Source organism: Ahaetulla prasina, chromosome 5 (assembly GCF_028640845.1).
Source record: "Ahaetulla prasina isolate Xishuangbanna chromosome 5, ASM2864084v1, whole genome shotgun sequence".
NCBI lineage: Eukaryota > Metazoa > Chordata > Lepidosauria > Squamata > Colubridae > Ahaetulla > Ahaetulla prasina.
In genome coordinates this window covers 44,100,227-44,112,230 of record NC_080543.1, presented here as the reverse complement: position 1 = coordinate 44,112,230, position 12,004 = coordinate 44,100,227, and the positions used below count along the sequence as shown (strand labels likewise).

General features: G+C 43.2%; 1 long non-coding RNA gene across 1 annotated transcript; it reads left to right on the top strand.

Annotated features, from left to right (window-relative positions):
• The first annotated feature begins 25 nt into the window (after positions 1 to 25).
• LOC131199884 (uncharacterized) lies at positions 26 to 11,784 on the top strand. Its single transcript, XR_009155462.1, has 4 exons — positions 26 to 127; positions 1,785 to 2,326; positions 2,813 to 2,919; positions 11,720 to 11,784. It is a non-coding gene; the product is annotated as an uncharacterized LOC131199884 (long non-coding RNA).
• The last annotated feature ends 220 nt before the right edge of the window (positions 11,785 to 12,004 follow it).

Below are 12,004 nucleotides of genomic sequence, written 5' to 3'. Positions count from 1 at the left end.
GCACCAGGCAGCGCGTCCCAACTTAGGAAACTCCGCCTTGCCCTCTTCGGATTGGAGCAAAGTTTGCATTGAGGCTGAAAGTGGATTTTCACAAAAAAGAAAGTGCCGGATTCCCTCCTTTATGCAGGTTGCTAGTGCGCGCTCTGTCAGTGTTAGATTGGGGTATTGCGCGATGGGGATGCTGTGGTCTGTTTTGCTTCGCGAAAGAGGGGAATAGCAACTGCGCCCAAGGAAGGATGGGGAAATAAGATTGTTAATTTTTTTGCTTTTTCTTTTGCTGTCAGTGTATTTGGCAATTGGAAATCCATCATGGAATATGCATCAGCCTCTAATTTAATTTTGCATTGCATTCTCGTAACCTTAGCATAAAAATAGGACATACAAAGAGGAAAAAAAATCGTTCTAGTCTATCAGGTACAATGTCAGTTGCTTTCCTAAAGTGTGTTATAATAGTCAATCTTTATAGGCAGAGATGATCAGAGATGAAAAAATAATTTCAGGAAAAAAGAAATGGCAAATCTGTAAAAATTGATGCAAAGATCTAAGCTTTTCTTCTAGTGTGGTTTTTAAAAGGACACCTACTGAAATTCAATGCCAAAGCTCATAAAATTACCACCAAACCATTTCCAACTGGAACATTTTGTGAATTACTGCTTTGCTAGCAGAGGAAATGCTATTATTGCCCAGGATGAACTTTTGGAAAAATGCTTATAGTTTTCGTTTCTGGTTTTCTGATTTCCCACAATATGAGAACCAAGTAGTTTATATTTAAAGGGACAGAAATAGTGCTGAATTTTTGTTTTATTTATGCAACGTCATCATCATCATCATCATCATCATCATTATTATATTGTGCATGTTTTGATACGTTGTTGAGAAAAGGCAAATTCAGCCTCAGCATCCAGATTCATTGTTAGATAGGAGTTGCTGCAACAATAATGTGATTAGTCAGTGTTGCATATCAGCTCCTTTACCTCATTACCCTTTTCTCTACTGTTGCTAACTGAATAAATTATCCTGGCCATGGTTCTGCATGGGGATGTGGGGGAAATGAATTGCATCCTCCAGTAAACTGGTTCTGCAGTTTACTGGAGAATCATAAGAGCTGGAATGAAAGTGCTACCAGCCACCCATGACCCACCAGGTGTGGATGAAGTACAAAGAGGAAAAGGTGTACATACAATGTGAGGCAACTGGTCCATCAGCAGCAGACTGTTACCAAAATATGTTGTCAGCTTTGGAAGCCATATTAGGCCGAAAGTTTCCATGCTGCCACTTTCTCATGTGTGGGAAAGTAGAAGGGAGGGGGATTTAGTAGAGGGGTTGTCTTTAGACATAATAGCATTCTTCCTGTTGGTCAAGGTCAGGATGCTTCTGCATCTGGAAAAGGAGTGTTCGGAGTGCTGTCTCGAGATGGGACAGATGGTGATTGAAGCATGTGATCGTCTGAGGAGTGAGAGGATGGTTTTGGGGGTTTTGATTTACTGAGGGAAAACCCGGACTTCTCAGATTCGGGATTTCCCAGATGTGCCAATTTACCTATTCTAGTAAATAGAACTTTGAAAAATGCTTCCTTCAGAGTTTTTACTTGGAGTTGGGTTTTTTTCTGGAATGCTGACGTATGTGGCCAGAGGGGATGGTCAGGCCCTTTGTACAGACTATTTCTGCAGAGGTATGCAAAACTTTCTGGTTAAACAGGAAACACCTGTATACCGTTGTATCAAATTAACATGAAAAACACTCAACAATCTCCTTTCTTTTCTCCCACCTTCCCCTACTTACAGTGTGCTTCATGTGCTACATGAATCTAATCCATGCAAGTCAAACTCACCAGAGCAACACATATTCCTTTCACTCTATGGTAATACTAAGGAAAGCAGGTATCCTTGCAATTGTGGGTACCCAGGTTGTGGTATGGGGATTGAGGGAAAGCTGGGTTTTATATCTGACCTGTTATTTCTTTTTAGCAGCCTTTGGATAACCAGCATCAAAGTCCCCCCACCTGGAGGTTGCCAGGATATGGGTATGGGTATGGTTTTATGAGAATAGTACAAAACTTGGCAATCATGTGGCATTCACAGTGACTCACGTATTTGCTACTGCTAGCTCTTGCAGCTCCACCAGGCAGGACTCGGCTTAGCAAGATGTGATACTTGCTACAAAATATATAGGTTTCCATCCAAATCAGTTAGAAAGTATTAAGGAAAAACAACAGCACTCGTTAGCACTTATAATATTACCTTTTAAGATAATGAAATGTCTGCAAACAAATAACGAAGCTCAGAGAGCACCAAGAACTCCAACTCAGGGCAGAAGAAGCTGAACCGTAGGTGGAAATTTAATAATAATTCAATTACAGTATTGAATAGTAGTAATGAATTAATACTAATTTAATATTACTGTCTTACTGTCATGCAGGACAGCACACAGAAGCAATGCTGTGATGCTAGATCCATTCTCTCACAATGTTTGTCAGTGCCATGTCAAAATTTATCTTTCCTATACTGCATTATGGAGAGGATGGAAGTATCTGGGAATTCATCTGTGTGGCAAATCTGGTGGAATTTTCAGTAAAAGTACATAAATTGGCAAGAGCCTACAGATGAACAACTACATATGAAAACACATCAACCTACAACCTACACTTAATTATTGTTTCAGTTGTGCGTCCTGTGCTTATGGTAATGAGCAACCAATTCTATTGGATCAATTCACAGCATGGCACTTCTCTTTGATATACCCTATTAAAAGGTGAGGAAAGCACAGTTTCTCTTTTTTCTTAATTCTTATTGCGGCTTTCTCCATATTTCAGACATGTAGGGACAAGAGATGATTCGACATCTATGGAATTCGCTACAGCAGGGACTGGGCATCCCAGAAGAGTTGTAGGATACCTTCAAAGCAGACTACAACACGCAGGTAACTGTGGACTCCCTTAATTCCTTTTGATTCCCTATTCCCATCCCTATTTTTTCCTTTGCTTAAAATTGTGTTCTGTTCTAAAAAAAAAAAAAAAAGATTTTGGCTAGGGTTACAATTTTGCTGTTATCTTCCGCCAATGTACCATGCTAACATGTGGATTAACATGAATGGGCACGGGGGTGGGGGTGGGGGGGTGGGCTGTGTATTTGCACACAGCAGGTAGTCGGTTGCTATTCCAGGCAGGCGCAGCTGCTTTCCTTGGATTTTACTGAGAACACAGTCTGCAGTACAAATGATACTGAGTCTGAAAAGCTACATATGGGCTTTCCTAGCCAGTGAATCAGAACATGGGTAAGCTTGCAAAGAGATGCCTACAGATATGAATAGAAACATGCACAGACACAGAAATGGGCGAATACCAATGCCTATCTACGCACTATTACTGGTAATCAGTTACATGTAATTGTTAAGAAACTGATAGTTTGTGGCTCTATGAGTATCACAAAGATGGGCCACTTTTCACGTCCCTTTTGTTTTCTTGTCTCCCATTGCTGGAATGATGAGATAAGATAAAGACTTTAAAGTTTCTTAAAGGCTCTCAAGAAATCTGGGATTTGGGGACAATATACATATTAAAGGGGGGATGCGGTGGCTCAGGGGCTAGGACGTTGAGCTTGTCGATTGAAAGGTCGGCAGTTCAGCGGTTCGAATCCCTAGTGCTGCCATGTAACGGGGTGAGCTCCCGTTACTTGTCGCAGCTTCTGCCAACCTAGCAGTTTCGAAAGCACATAAAAATGCAAGTAGAAAAAATAGGAACCACCTTTGGTGGGAAGGTAACAGCGTTCTGTGCACCTTTGGCGTTGAGTCATGCCGGCCACATGACCACGGAGACGTCTTCGGACAGCGCTGGCTCTTTGGCTTTGAAACGGAGATGAGCACCGCCCCCTAGAGTCGGCAACGACTAACACGTATGTGCGAGGGGAACCTTTACCTTTTATACGTATTAAAGTGATTGAAGGAGCAAAATCCAATTTTGATCAGAACTTGGAAGGAAATACTGCCTATCCTTCCCAAAGAGCCAAATGCAGTGGTGGGATTCAAGTATTTTAACAACTGGTTCTCTGCCCTAATGATTTCTTCCAACAACCAGTTTGCCAAACTACTCAAAAAGTTAACAACCGGTTCTCCCGAAGTGGTGCAAACTGGCTGAATCCCACCACTGGCCACATGGTAGAGGAAGACTTCATAGCAAAACTCAAAATGCTTATTATAAGAAAAGTGAACTTTAAAAGCAGAACCATTGAAAGAGAAAGTTTCAGGCAATCTCAGTCTCAACAAATACGAGGGGTTTTTAATACATTATATTTGTTATTTTACAAGGTACCTGTATTCTGTCTCACATGAATCCTATCATCACTCTAGTTTATTTCTGCTTCCGATGAAGTGAGGTACAACTCACAAAAAATTCCAACTTTTAATAAAAGTTGTTAGTTGGAAAAGTAGTTGAAAAAACTACTTCCATAAAGCTGTTGTAAATGATCAGTGGACCATTCTTGTGTTGGATTGAGGAGGTTGTATGACTTTGCTAAAGCACAAGGTTACTACATTTTAAGAGTTCTGCTGTTCCCAAAGCCTTAATTTGTCCCACTTTATGGTTACAGTATCTGCAGGTTTATATTTCTTTCTCCATATGTTTATACAGAAAAGTCAAGAATATAGAATTTTGAATGCCAGCAAAAAGTAATTGGAAAAAAAAGGGTAGTTCTCCAGTCCAGACATTTATCTGATACTATTGCATTTTTAGGCCTAGATGACGTTTTCTTTTCTTTTCATTAGTTTTATTTTTTATTTTCTAAATTGCTATTTTCTTAATCTCTTATCTTTTTTTTTTTTTTGCATTTATATCCCGCCCTTCTCCAAAGACTCAGGGCGGCTTACACTATATCAAGCAATAGTCTTCATCCATTTGTATACTATATACAAAGTCAACTTTATTGCCCCAACAATCTGGGTCCTCATTTTACCTACCTTATAAAGGATAGAAGGCTGAGTCAACCTTGGGCCTGGTGGGACTTGAACCTGCAGTAATTGCAAGCAGCTGCTGTTAATAACAGACTGTCTTACCAGCCTGAGCCACCAGAGGCCCTTCTTATTAATCTTATTATAATAACTATCTTATTAATATTTTCTTATGGAAGAACGCTGATAATAAAAGAAATCAGGCTGTTCCTTTTACACAATCCCAAAAATGAAAATTTATCTATTTTCATCTTATTTGGTACAATCCATTTTATACTAAAAATCTTTGAGTAAATTGAAAAAACATCTAAGACTGAATATACTGCATACGTCTTTATCATACCTTCATTTCTGTCAATCACTGTCCATTTTATTAACATTATTTGGCTATGAACACGGCATTAATAGAGAATTGAGAATTATCATTGAATTATTTCTAAACAAAATTAATGTAAAGAGACACCTGCAGGAGAACTTTCAAATATCAGTTGATTTTTTTTGTCTACATTTAATATTTAAATTCTATTGATAGTTCCTGAAAGAATAATAATTTATATTAATAAGTCACCAAGCTCTATCTTTTAGAAACATGAGGCTTTAAGCCCTTTTAAAGATACTATTTTCTTTTCTTTTCTTTTTAATAAATGAAAAAGGGCTAGGCTTCTTAGAATTTACAGAAAACTCTATTGGGCAGTATCATATTAAAGATGTACAGCATACAAAATACTTTTTTTTTCTATTTTCATCCATTTCATTTATATTCTACAATTAAAGAGTAGATTCCCAGAAGAATTCTAAGAATATAAATCAAGTTTATAAATCAAAAGTTAACACTAGATGAGATTTAAAAGGTCTCTTGTGGATTGAGGGGGGGGGAGAGATGAGAGAGATAGATAGATAGATAGATAGATAGATAGATAGATAGATAGATAGATAGATAGATAGATAGATAGATAGGAATAAGAGAGAGAGAAAGAGAAAGAGAGAAAAAGAAAAAAGAAAAAGAGAAACTGTTAAGTTTGGGTATTGACGAGGCAGGAGACCAGGTTAGTGACAACAGCTCTTTAATATAGTGTGACCCAGCAAAACTCTGGAGAAAAACCTCTCCTTATATACACTTCAGCCTGAGGCTGCATCCAATCAGAAACGAGATATTTCCCGCCTAAAACTCCCGCCAAAACTTACAGTAATACATTACACTCCTTCCCTCCCAGAAGGCACTTTGCCAATATTTGCATATTACTTCTCTACGTAGTCCTGCAGGTACGTGGGGCGTCTCCTGACTCTCCCGGACCTGCGCAGTTCACTTTCTGGAGTTGAGTCGAGCTTGCCGGAGGGACTTTTCGTTCCTCTGAGCTCCTCCTCCCGGCCATCCGGCCCTGGATTATTCGCCGGCTCGGACCTGCTGTCCTCTAGAGGGACCGGAGGGTGTCGCTGGACCTCGCCTGACTCAGATAAGTCTCTGTTTGGTTCTTTGCTTACGCTTTCTGTTTGTTCTTGGCGCCGTCAGCTGTGGGGTTAATTAAATCATAGTCAGGGCTGTTCTCGCCTAATTCTGCCTTATCGCTCAATCTGTTTCTTAATTGATCTATGTGGCGCCCAGATTCTGCCATCGTCTAGTTCCACTAGATAAGATTTGGGGCCCGCTTTGTCTATGACTATCCCCTCATCCAGTTAGGGCCGTCGCTGTAATTATGTGCCCACACCGAGTCTCCTATGTTTAACTCTCGGATTCTATCTGGTTTTGTTTTGAACCCGTCCTGTACGTAGTTCGGTGTAGCCGGTCTAGCGGGCACCGTAGCTTCCGCCCATTAATAGCTCGGCTGGGCTGCGGCGGTGGCCACACAGGGGTCCTGTGTTGACGGTTAGGAATGCGTCGATTTGTGCCTGCCAATCGCCGGGCCGCCGTGATAGCGCTTCTTCGCACTCCGGACAAAACGCGTTCAGCAAGGCCGTTCGACGCAGGGTGGAACGGCGCTGAGAGGGCATGTCGGATGCCCTTCAGCCAGGTACCCTTCAAATAATGCTGCGGTGAACTGTGGGCGTTATCGGACACGAGGGTGTCCGGTAGCCCGTGCGTGGCGAAAAGGTGTTTTAGTGCTGAGATGACAGCTCCCGCGGTTGTGGATTTCATTAGGATGATCTCCAGCCATTTGGAGAATGCATCCACCACAATTAGAAATGTTTGGCCGTGAAAGGGGCCGGCAAAATCAATGTGTATGCGGGACCAAGGGCCTTGGGGTTTCTCCCACTCCAAAACTGGGGCCGTAGGTGGTAGTGGTCTGGATTCCTGACATACTTGGCATCGGCCAACCCTGTCACTGATTTCCCTGTCCATTAGGGGCCACCAGACATAGCTCCTAGCCAAACCCTTCATCCTCACAATTCCTGGGTGACCCTCATGCAGGAGTTCCAGAACTTTTTTTCTCAGCTTCTCTGGAACTACCACCCTATCCCCCCAGAGCAGGCACCCCCCTTGCACAGACAATTCCCCTTTTTTCTTTACAAATTCCTTGAAACGTTCGCCCGGCGCAGCGGGCCATCCCCTTTGAACCCAACTGATTACAGTCCTTAAAACAACGTCCCGGTAGGAGGCCGAGCCACTTCCTGCGATGTGACTGGCCCCGAGTCCAAAGAGTCAATTAGTAGAACGGTGTGCCCGGGGTGGGGTCCTCGATTTCCCCTGGCAATGGGCATCTGCTCAATGCGTCCGCATGCCCCAGCTCCTTTCCAGGCCGATGCTGCAGCTTGTAGGAGTATGCGGTCAAAAAAATAGTCCATCTGGTCAGTCTAGGTGAGAGTGCTACTGGCGTTGGGCGGTCGCCAGCCAGTAACCCCAATAGCGGTCTGTGATCAGTAACAATTTCGAAATCTCGCCCAAAACGATTCGTGAAATTTTTCACCCTGACACTATTAGAGCCTCCCTATCTAGCTGGCTGTAATTCCTTTCAGCCGGGACATCGTTCGTGAATAGAACGCTATAGGGGCTTCAGTGCCGTTTGGGAGTCTGTGGCTAAGTACCGCTCCTACTCCATAGGGGGACGCATCACAAACCAATACTAACGGCAGTCTGTTGTTGTATTGTATTAACAGGCTATCGCTTGATAGCAAACTTTTTACTGCCTCAAATGCCCTATTCTCTGACTTCCCCACGACCAAGCAGTGTTTTTCCAAGCAATTTATGCAGCGGTTCAGCAACGGTTGCCTTGTCTTTTAAAAACACGGCGTAAAGTTTACCAGACCCAGGAAAGCCTGGAGTTCTGTCTTGTTTTTGGGTGCTGGGGCTCTCTTTATCGCCTTGACTTTGCTCTCAGTGGGTGAATCCTTTTTGTCTATTCTATAGCCCAAAAATTCAACAGATTCGACCCCTATCTGACACTTGCTTGCTTTGACTTTTAATCCTGCCGACCTAAAAATGGCCAAAACTTTCCTTAATCGCTTCCCCAGTTCTCTTAAATCTTCCCCTGATACCAACACATCATCGAAATAGGGTACGACTCCCGGTAACCCTTGTAGGAGCCGCTCCATCAAATTTTGGAATAGCCCCGGGGCCACGCTCACCCCGAACTGTAACCGGGTGCACTTAAAGGCACCCCGGTGCGTTACAATGGTCTGGGCCTCAGCTGTGCTAGCATCTACGGGTAGCTGTTGGTACGCTTGTGCCAAGTCTAATTTGGCGAAAACTTGTCCGTGCCCTAGTGAGTGCAATAAGTGTTGCACTACTGGAACTGGGTAGGCGCTCTTTTGCAATGCTTTGTTCAAGGTAGCCTTGTAATCAGCGCAAATCCTTATGGACCCGTCTGGTTTTATAGGGGTGACGATTGGCGTCTCCCATTTGGCATGGTCAACTGGCACTAGTATCCCCTGGCTGACTAATTTATCTAACTCTTTGTCGATTTTAGGTTTGAGTGCAAAAGGAACCCTCCTTGCCTTTAACCTAATGGGAGCTATTTGGGGGTCTAAATTGAAGGAGATAGGGGTCCCTTGTACTTGCCTAAACGGTCCTCGAATCCGTCTGCGAATTCATCCAGTAGGGCGTTTTGCAGGTTGCATCCGCTCCGGTGGACGCCAGTCACCCCCATTCCCAACGCCCGGAACCAGTCTAGCCCCAGCAAGCTTGGCAAGGTTCCCTCGACTAACGTGATGGGCAGGGTCTTTTCGTATGTCCCGTACTTGACCTCGACGGTCGTTGCTCCTCGAACAGGGATGCGGTTGCCCTGGTAATCCTGCACCCGGAGTCGTTGTTTCTGTAGCTTGCGCTTTGCGATGTGCGGCAAGGCTTTCACAAAAGTGTCCCAGGACATGATTGTGATAGCTGATCCTGTGTCTACTTCCAGTCGGCACGGTACGCCTTCAATTGTCGGGTTTGTGAAGATCTTTTCTTCGATGCGGTAGCTGCGTGGTCTATGGTAACAGTCATTCGGTTTGACTTCGCTCTTTCTTTCCTGGCCAATCGCGGTCGCCTCGCCGATCTCGCGCCTGATTGGCTGGTTTGAAATTTCGCGGAATGTGGGGTTTGCATCTCTGACTCAGAGCCGCTCTGATTGGCCGATTTGAATTTTCGGCGGAAGGTTGGGGTGCTCGGCAGACTTGAGCCAGGTGCCCTTCCTTTCACACCGCCGCAAATGGCGCCCTGAACTTACATCTTTGGCGCTGATGTCGCCCGCAACTTCCGCATTCCTCCGGTCTTCCTTGTCGATTTTCCGTGTAGTGGACTTCTTCCTCCTCTTCGCTGGTTGACTCACGATAGGTTTCTTCGTGGTGGACTGTGCTCGCTTTGCGCCCGCCATCGGCGTGAGTCGCTTTGTAAGGTGTCTGCTGCATGGTTGGACATCTCATGGGCTCTGGCTTCGTCCAGAGCGTTTGCCAATGTCAGGTTGCTCTTGGCTAGCAACCGTCTCCTCAAACGGATGTCTCTGACCCCCGTATAAGTTGTTCCAGCAGCTCTTCGTCCAGATCGCGGTACTGCAATGCTTGGAGGCTTGTCTCAGGGCTGCCATGTAGTCGCTGATAGACTCGCCTTCTTGTTGCCTGCGCCCCCAAACTCGCATCCGAACGATTTGGACGGGGCTGGTGCGAGTGATTCTTCAGGAGGGTCTGAAGGGTCTGCCACGATACGGAGTGTAGCGGTGTTGGCTCCGCTAGGGCTTCTGCGACGGCGATGACTGCTGACCCACAGTGGCTTATGAAGTAAGCCCGTTTGCGGTTGTCGGAGACTCCCTGTAACTCGTTTGCTTCCAGGAAACTTTCGAAACGGGTCATATATATTCCCCATGTCTCCTGGGCAGGGTCAAACGGAGTGGGTGGCGTGTAGCCGGTCATCGCTGCATTCGCCGTCACCTTGCTGGGTTTGATTCTCGTAGTGAGTTCAGCTCTGTTCTGGTGCTCTGCCTCAATATCCCATCCTCGTCGCCAATGTTAAGTTTGGGTATTGACGAGGCAGGAGACCAGGTTAGTGACAACAGCTCTTTAATATAGTGTGACCCAGCAAAACTCTGGAGAAAAACCTCTCCTTATATACACTTCAGCCTGAGGCTGCATCCAATCAGAAACGAGATATTTCCCGCCTAAAACTCCCGCCAAAACTTACAGTAATACATTACAGAAACAGAAACAGAAAGAGATATATAGATATAGATAAAGATGCAAGAGTGGGATTCTACTTGTTCGGACTGGTTCAGATGAACCGGTAGCTCCAACGATTAGTTGGGAGCGAACCGGCCCACCTACCTGCTCCTGCGCTTTACTTACCTTTATCTTCTCAGCTGATTGGCACGGCAAAGCAGATTGCTGTGCCTTAGCTGTGTTACTCCCAAGTGGTAATAAAGAAGGTTAGTATTTGTAAAACTGTGCATGCGCACACAGCGCGCGATCACAGAACCATTTGTTAAACCAGAAGCATCTCATCACTGTATAGATGTAGATGCTTTGCTAGTTTGAAAAAAAAGTAATCAAGTCTTGTCTGCATGGTGCATAGTTAGCACAGTAAATACATATAGAAAGCTTTAGGAATAAAGTACAATAAAAAGAAGCATAGCAAAATATTTAGATATAAAGCAAAATTCCATAAAATGGAAGGACCCAGTTCAAAAGGAATTTCATATCACATACAATAATGATTAAATTTCCCAGTTCTGATATTTACAAGGATAAAATGCTAATTAGACCACACTCATTCAAGCGAAAATATGCTAGGATACATTCACCAGTTTGAGATATTTGATTGAAAGAAACAAGGCCACACAGTTTTCCAGTTCTTTCTTTTTTTAATAAAATATTTCATTTTATTAACATCAGTAGGAAGAAAGCTCAGCCAAGCTTTATCAGAACAGTCTAACAGCTTTATTCAATCAAATAACTGTTTGTATTCTTTTGTGGGTAAGTCTCCCATTCAAGCATATTTTGTTGGGAAATGTAGAAAAAAATTCTTTTTTTTTTTTGTTCTGTACTCTTAACATTTCTCCCAAGCTATTTTAAACAGGAATCACCTAACAAGTTATGATAAAAAACTAAGCTAAATGCAGTGGTGGGATTCAGCCAATTTGCACCACTTCGGGAGAACCAGTTGTTAACTTTCTGAGAAGTTTGGCAAACTGGTTGTTGGAAGAAATCATTAGGGCAGAGAACCGGTTGTTAAATTACTTGAATCCCACCACTGGCTAAATGGATACCTAACATGTATGTATGTCTCTACTATATGTTACTAAATATTAAACATATTCTATCTTAAGTTAAGAAAAGCATTTACAGAACTTAGTGGCAATTTCCCATCTCTCAGAGCCAGTTACCTTGGAACCACCCAGTGATCTAACTATCAACCAATAGAAGGTCTAGCTATCTACCTATCTATCCATCTTATCAACCTGAAACAATCTATTGAAGGTAAAGGTCTTATCACTGAAAGTTTTTTTAATTTATTAGATGTGGAAGCTAAATCTAATTTAATTTACAATAAAAAATAGATACCAAAAAGGAAAAATGTGAACAGTGCAGAAAATAGCTCATAAAAATAACACTAATGGAACTCCACAACTAGTCAACCTCGAGACCTAGAAGAATAGTT